This window comes from Abramis brama, assembly GCF_963993115.1.
Source record: "Abramis brama genome assembly, chromosome: 3".
NCBI classification, from domain to species: domain Eukaryota; kingdom Metazoa; phylum Chordata; class Actinopteri; order Cypriniformes; family Leuciscidae; genus Abramis; species Abramis brama.
Genome location: NC_139965.1, coordinates 37,987,495 through 37,993,494, shown reverse-complemented (window position 1 = coordinate 37,993,494; position 6,000 = coordinate 37,987,495).

Sequence of the window (6,000 nt, the reverse complement as noted above, 5' to 3'; positions counted from 1 at the left end):
AAATGCGTGGGGGTCAGTGAGAGGTGTTTGTCTTCTTCACTGGATATTTGTTGAGTAGGATTAGTTTGTCTCAAAAAAGGCACGCTAAATCAAATAACCACATTAATTTGGTGATTATGTTACATATATCAGAATAAGAACACAACCCTGTCTAATATTTCAAAATGATATGACCTCACAAAATGACTCAGTACAATAACATGATCCTGCTGTTAGAAAAAGGATCTTGGCAGCGCAGACTGGCCTCCCTCACTCACCTCATTAGATAAAGAGGCATGGAGCGGAGGCTGGTCATTTGCACGGCTCAGTCTAAGGGGAGGGTTGTCTAATCTTCTTCAGTACAAACATGACTCTGGAAGGTTGTGGAATGCCTCTGCTGTGGGGGCGGTGGAGGGTCAGGCTGAGGCCAAGGCAGGTGGTATACATCAGCCAACGGATGACATCGCCTACCCCCACCACCCTCTAAACACTGGGAAATACTGCCAGCTGAGGAAGAGGAGATGTAGGACAGGATTTAGGGTATATATCTATACATTAGATTTGTTTGAAAAGGACAAGTTAAACAAAACTTTTGATGAGTCCGAAATTAGCGCGCCCGTGTCAGAAGCACTGTCCTTTCCATTTTACTGCATAAGCATGTTATGTAAACACAAATGTGGCATTGGAGAGATCGTAATCTAAAAACAGATATTTTCAAAGAGTCAAACTTAACTGCAGTCATTGCGAATGTAGTTTTCAACAAACCACTAATGTAAAAAATAAAATCAAAAGAAATTCAAATAAAGGTAACATATCCCACAATATGTTCTTAATAAAATAAACATCTTGCGTTGCGAATAAAAAAAAAAAAATAATTATGTTTTAATAGGATTAAAATGAATAATAATACAGTAGAATAGCTGTTTTGTTTCCATTTACTTTCTGGGTGACACTGCTTGACCAAAGCAATGGTTTGTTTTTATTTCATGAGTTCACTGGCTTTGAGTCTGCCAGAAACTAATCATCTAATAACATCCACTTACATACGCTGATTTTTTTTTAAAAACTTATGCACATTTAAGCACATTTATTAATTACATATTGCTTAATGAGATAAGGAAAAACTCCAAGTAAAAATAAATAAATAATTATTATAATTATTCTATAATAAATAGCTGCAAGCAGCAATTAAGAGGCCAAGCATCACAAAGGAAGAATGAGGAGCTAAAAATCAAGACATCAGACCAACTGCAAAAATGAGTGAAGACATTCATAGGAGACAGTTTTAAGTAAAATGGTTTAAAGCCCATAAATACAATCACTTGTATTGTGACATAATTGCTTATTACTTTTGACCTTGATCTGGACCTTGATCTTTTTAAAAAAAATTGACTTTTGGTCAAACTGTTAAGAAGTTATAAGCAAAATTGTCAATTTTCCATATCTCCTGACCACTAGGTGGCACTGTGCTGAAACTGTACCGGTATCCTCAAGTCATGGTTGTCATAAAGCACGCAAAGTTTGGTCTTCAAATTTGTTTGTGCGTAAATCAAGAATGGTTTGAAGAATTGACTTGAATTTAAAAAAAAATGTTGTCGGCATAGTCTGAGGATGATCTGATTAAATGTTTGTGAAAATTGAAGCAATGGTCTAGGTCTAGGAGTTAAAAGTAGGTTTTTAACAAAAATCAAATTGGCAGACAGGAAGTGGCAAAATTGGTATCTGTGGGTGCTTCCATAGACAGTATATAAACTGGACACAGCGACCCCATAGGTTTCAACGGAGAAAAGTGAAGCAAATTAGAAGCACTCACTTCCTGATGACTGAGCGTACTGCGCAGACTCAAACTGAGCTTGACAACGTGGATGTGGCGTGAGCAGCCTGTCTGACAGTTGTAAGTCTTCTAGTAGCTGTGCCAAGAGAAATCTGAATCATTCTCTTCCGAATCTTGCAGAAACGGAGAGCGTGAGTAGGAGCTGTCCATGAGCTAGGAGCAGGAGCAACTTTATGACTCTCTATGGGCTTCTCCCTTGACTTTATCGGACTTTATGCCTCCACGTCCCCCCCGATTGACTGCAAGCTTCTCCTCCTGTCTATACGGTCATTTCCAGAGAGTCGCGTGGTCATGACGCAATCGTTAGCCTACTTTTACAAAAACTGCTTCTACGGGGCCATAACGTAAGATACAAGGTAATGGAGCCTTTTATACATTTTCGTGTTTCTTTAGAAATAAACAATGGACAAATGGAGTCTTTAAATGCCTCAGATGTAAAGTTATTCGCTGTCAAAGTGACGCCAAAATGAATGGGAGTCAATGGATGCTAACAGCAGGTGATGGCTTGTTAGCCAATGGCAGCCCCCGGGGGTGGTACGCTATTCGAGAGCTCGATTACCCCCCTGGATGCTTCTCATTTCTTATTTGTGCATCCTTGTTTCCTTTCCTCGCTTCCTTTCCTCGCGTCTCAGCTCCACCCCCTTTAGGATGCGAGGGAAGGCTGCAAGGAAAAAATGGAAATCTTATTTGTATATTGGCATATTCTTGATCACTTGACTTCAAAGCGTCACTTCACTTCAAAGCGTCATCAGCTGTGCTCAAAGGATATGCCCTTAGGTTGTTAAAGTTTGGTTATTTGAGAAATTAATAAATATTAAAGATAAATCAAGATGCCCTGTTGATATATGTGTGATATATGGTTTATTTAAACTGCAGAGGTAAAGCATAAATTAAAATTGTTGTGACAGATGTGAAGGGTGGAAGATAATTTATACATGCGTCAGGTTGCTCGACAAGAAAAACTTCTGCATATACAGTATACACCTGTGCATCCTCGCTCATAACTCCTTTGGAAGCTTCCACACTCCTTGTTCCTCGCCCCCTCGTGGTACAATTAGAGAATTGAGATGTCCTTCAAGATGGCTGAATTTGATCGGTTTCCGGGTCAGGGGCTGGAGGACGGAGGAGCGAGGATACGAGGAAGCATCAATTTGGCGACGACTCGACGCCTGTGAAGAGACGACTCGACGCTGGCGATATTATGCCCTAAATTAATACATGATTAACTAACTGTATTTTTCTATGTACATTTCTGAAATGCACTTTCTGTAAAGCTGCTTTGAAACAATATGTATTGTGAAAAGCGCTATACAAAATAAATTTGAATTGAATTGAATTGAATTGAATTTGAGTATTGAGAAGCACCCTATGTTCTCGGCATGACCCAAGGAATCTATCCAAAAATTTAAATTCTGTCATTAATTACTCACCCTCATGTCATTCCAAACCTGTAAGACTTTCGTTCATCTTCAGGACACAAATGAAAATCTTTTTGATGAAATCTGAGAGCTTTCTGTTCATCCGCTGACAGCTACGCAACTACCACTTTCACACTTCAAAAAATTAATAAAGAGATCATAAAACTAATCCATATGAATTGAGCAGTTAAGGTCTGAATTATGTATGAATTTAAATGTAGGCTTTTATTTACATGTAAACATTCATCAACTCACATCAGTTGTGAAGCTCAAGCATGTTTGCTTGACGTGCGAGAACCAATGATGTTCATTCTCATGTTACGCAGCATGTTTGAACACAAGAACCAATGAGGTTCGGTTGAGCTTCTGATCGGATCAATGATCAATGAGCTGATCAATGTTTATAAGTGAATAAATACATAAATTCAATCTGTTCATCATATAAAGTGATTGAGTCTCTTCAGAAATTTTTTGAATAAAACTGCTCAATTCATTTGGATTAGTTTTAAGATCTTTTTATGAACTTTTTGAAGCGTCAAAGTGGTAGTTGCGGAGCTGTCTATGGAGGGACAGAAAGCTCTCAGATTACATAAAAAATATCTTCATTTGTGTTCCAAAGACGAAAGAAAGTCTTACGGTTTTGGAACAACATAAGGGTGTGTACTAGGGATGGGAACCGAGAACCGGTTCTTCTTCAGAACCGGTGCCCAGTGAATCGATTCCTTGGAACCGTTAGTATGCCTGCTTAACGATTCCGCTTATCGGTTCCGCTCGTTCAAATGTGACACGACGTCACACACGTGCTGCGTTGTTTTGGTTCAGAACGTAGCAAACACTATGAGCAAACATGGCATCGAGGCAGAAGCGCTCTGACCGCGTCCTAACTACATGCGACGCGACGGCGCGACACGCGATAAAAAGTATAATTTTCCATGTTAATCAAAGTTTAACCAGCCGCGACACGCGACGATTCTATTTGAAACGAATCCTATTTTACTGCGACGTCGCGCTGGAACAACAATCTCAAAGTGTGGCAATGATAATATCAGGTACTATTTTTGTGCTTTATTTAATGTTAAAAGCGTGTATAATGTGACTGAATATCATTTAGTGCTCCCAGCTTTGTAGCTGTAAAAACAACAATGGATAAGTCACATCAGATCTTGAAATTAAACAAATGGAAACAAAAACGTTCAAAATGTGAAGAAAACCTGTGTATTATTTGACAAAGATTGTTTTAGTAACTCAATAGCCTAATCCAAATGAGCACTGTTAATATTCCAAAAGACACAAGCTCTTCCTAAACTGTTTTCAGTCTGTGTTTTTAGTTTTTATGGCACATAAATGGCAGTTTTATTTATTTTTTTGTCCGGACCAATGAATGTGAAAATTGTCAATTTCCTAATCCTAAGGCACTCTTCTTGATAATCTTTCAAGGCACACACTAGTGTGCCATGGCATACTGGTTGAGAAACACTGCCCTAGGCTATAGGTCCCTGGACTTTACTTTGAGAAGTAGCTCACCTACTTTTAGGTTTGTTCTGAGGTTGCTACACATAATTTGTGTATACTCTGTGCTGTGTCTTCTGATCAGATATTAAAGCGAGTTAATACAAACAAATTTGTACTTATTCCCTCACCCAATAAGAATCGATAAGAGAATCGATAAGGAATCGGATCGATAAGCAATATCGATAATGGAATCGGAATCGTTAAATTCTTATCAATTCCCATCCCTAGTGTGTACTAATGACAGAATATTCTATTTGGGTGAACTAACTCTGACCAGTTTCCTTACAAAAGGTAAAATTCAAATTTCTAAAAAACTCTTGACCACAAGGTGGCACAGCCCCAAAACTTTTTGAGTAACAATACGCCAATGCGTTCGTAAAATATAACAGTTTACAACCATTTTCAAAATGGCCGATGCCTAAAATAGCTGATATGGGAACATTTTTGGCCAAACAATTCAGAAGTCAACAATAGCCATTTTTCATATCTCCAGACCATAAGGTGGAACTGTGCCAAAACTGTGCAGGTATCCTCAGGTCATGGTTGTCATAACACATACCAAGTTTGGTTGGAGATATAGCCTCACATCCGTTTTTACGTGCTCTTCGTCGAATTTGCTTGCCAGTTACGTTTTTGTGTCGGCATGGTCTGAAGATGATCTGATTTAATTTTCGTGAAAATCAGAGCATCGTCTAGGAGTTAAAAAAAAGTAGTTTTTTGGGGGAAAATTTTAAACGGCGGATCGTCTTGAGCTAAGGAATCAGAGGAAAAACTAATTTTGTTTCTAGCCCTTATGGTTCAAAGTTATTAGCACAAATGTAAGATAAAATTTGGACAGTAGGTGGCGCTAGAGGGATTGAGTTAGAGACTCCAGAATTGCTATGGTTAATGCTTAGACTGTCCTCTATCTGTGTGCAAAATTTCACAACATTTTACCATACTGATCAACTATTCTACTGTTCTATTGGCTGCCATGATATACTTCAAGAGTGGAAGAAGAAGAAGAAGACTAACAGATACAATAGTGCCTACGCTTCTTTGATACTTGGCCCTTAATAAACTATTATTATTGTTGTCATTATTATTAACACATTGATTAATACTGTTTGACCTGAGCAAGCAGCTGTCCTCCTGGCGGCCTGTCAACCGATGTCAATAGGCCTTTGTTCCTCATTCTTGATCCTACCACTCCACACAGACTGTGTCCACTTCTCCGGGCATAACTGTGTCCCATATTATGTAAACAACAAAGGGTGA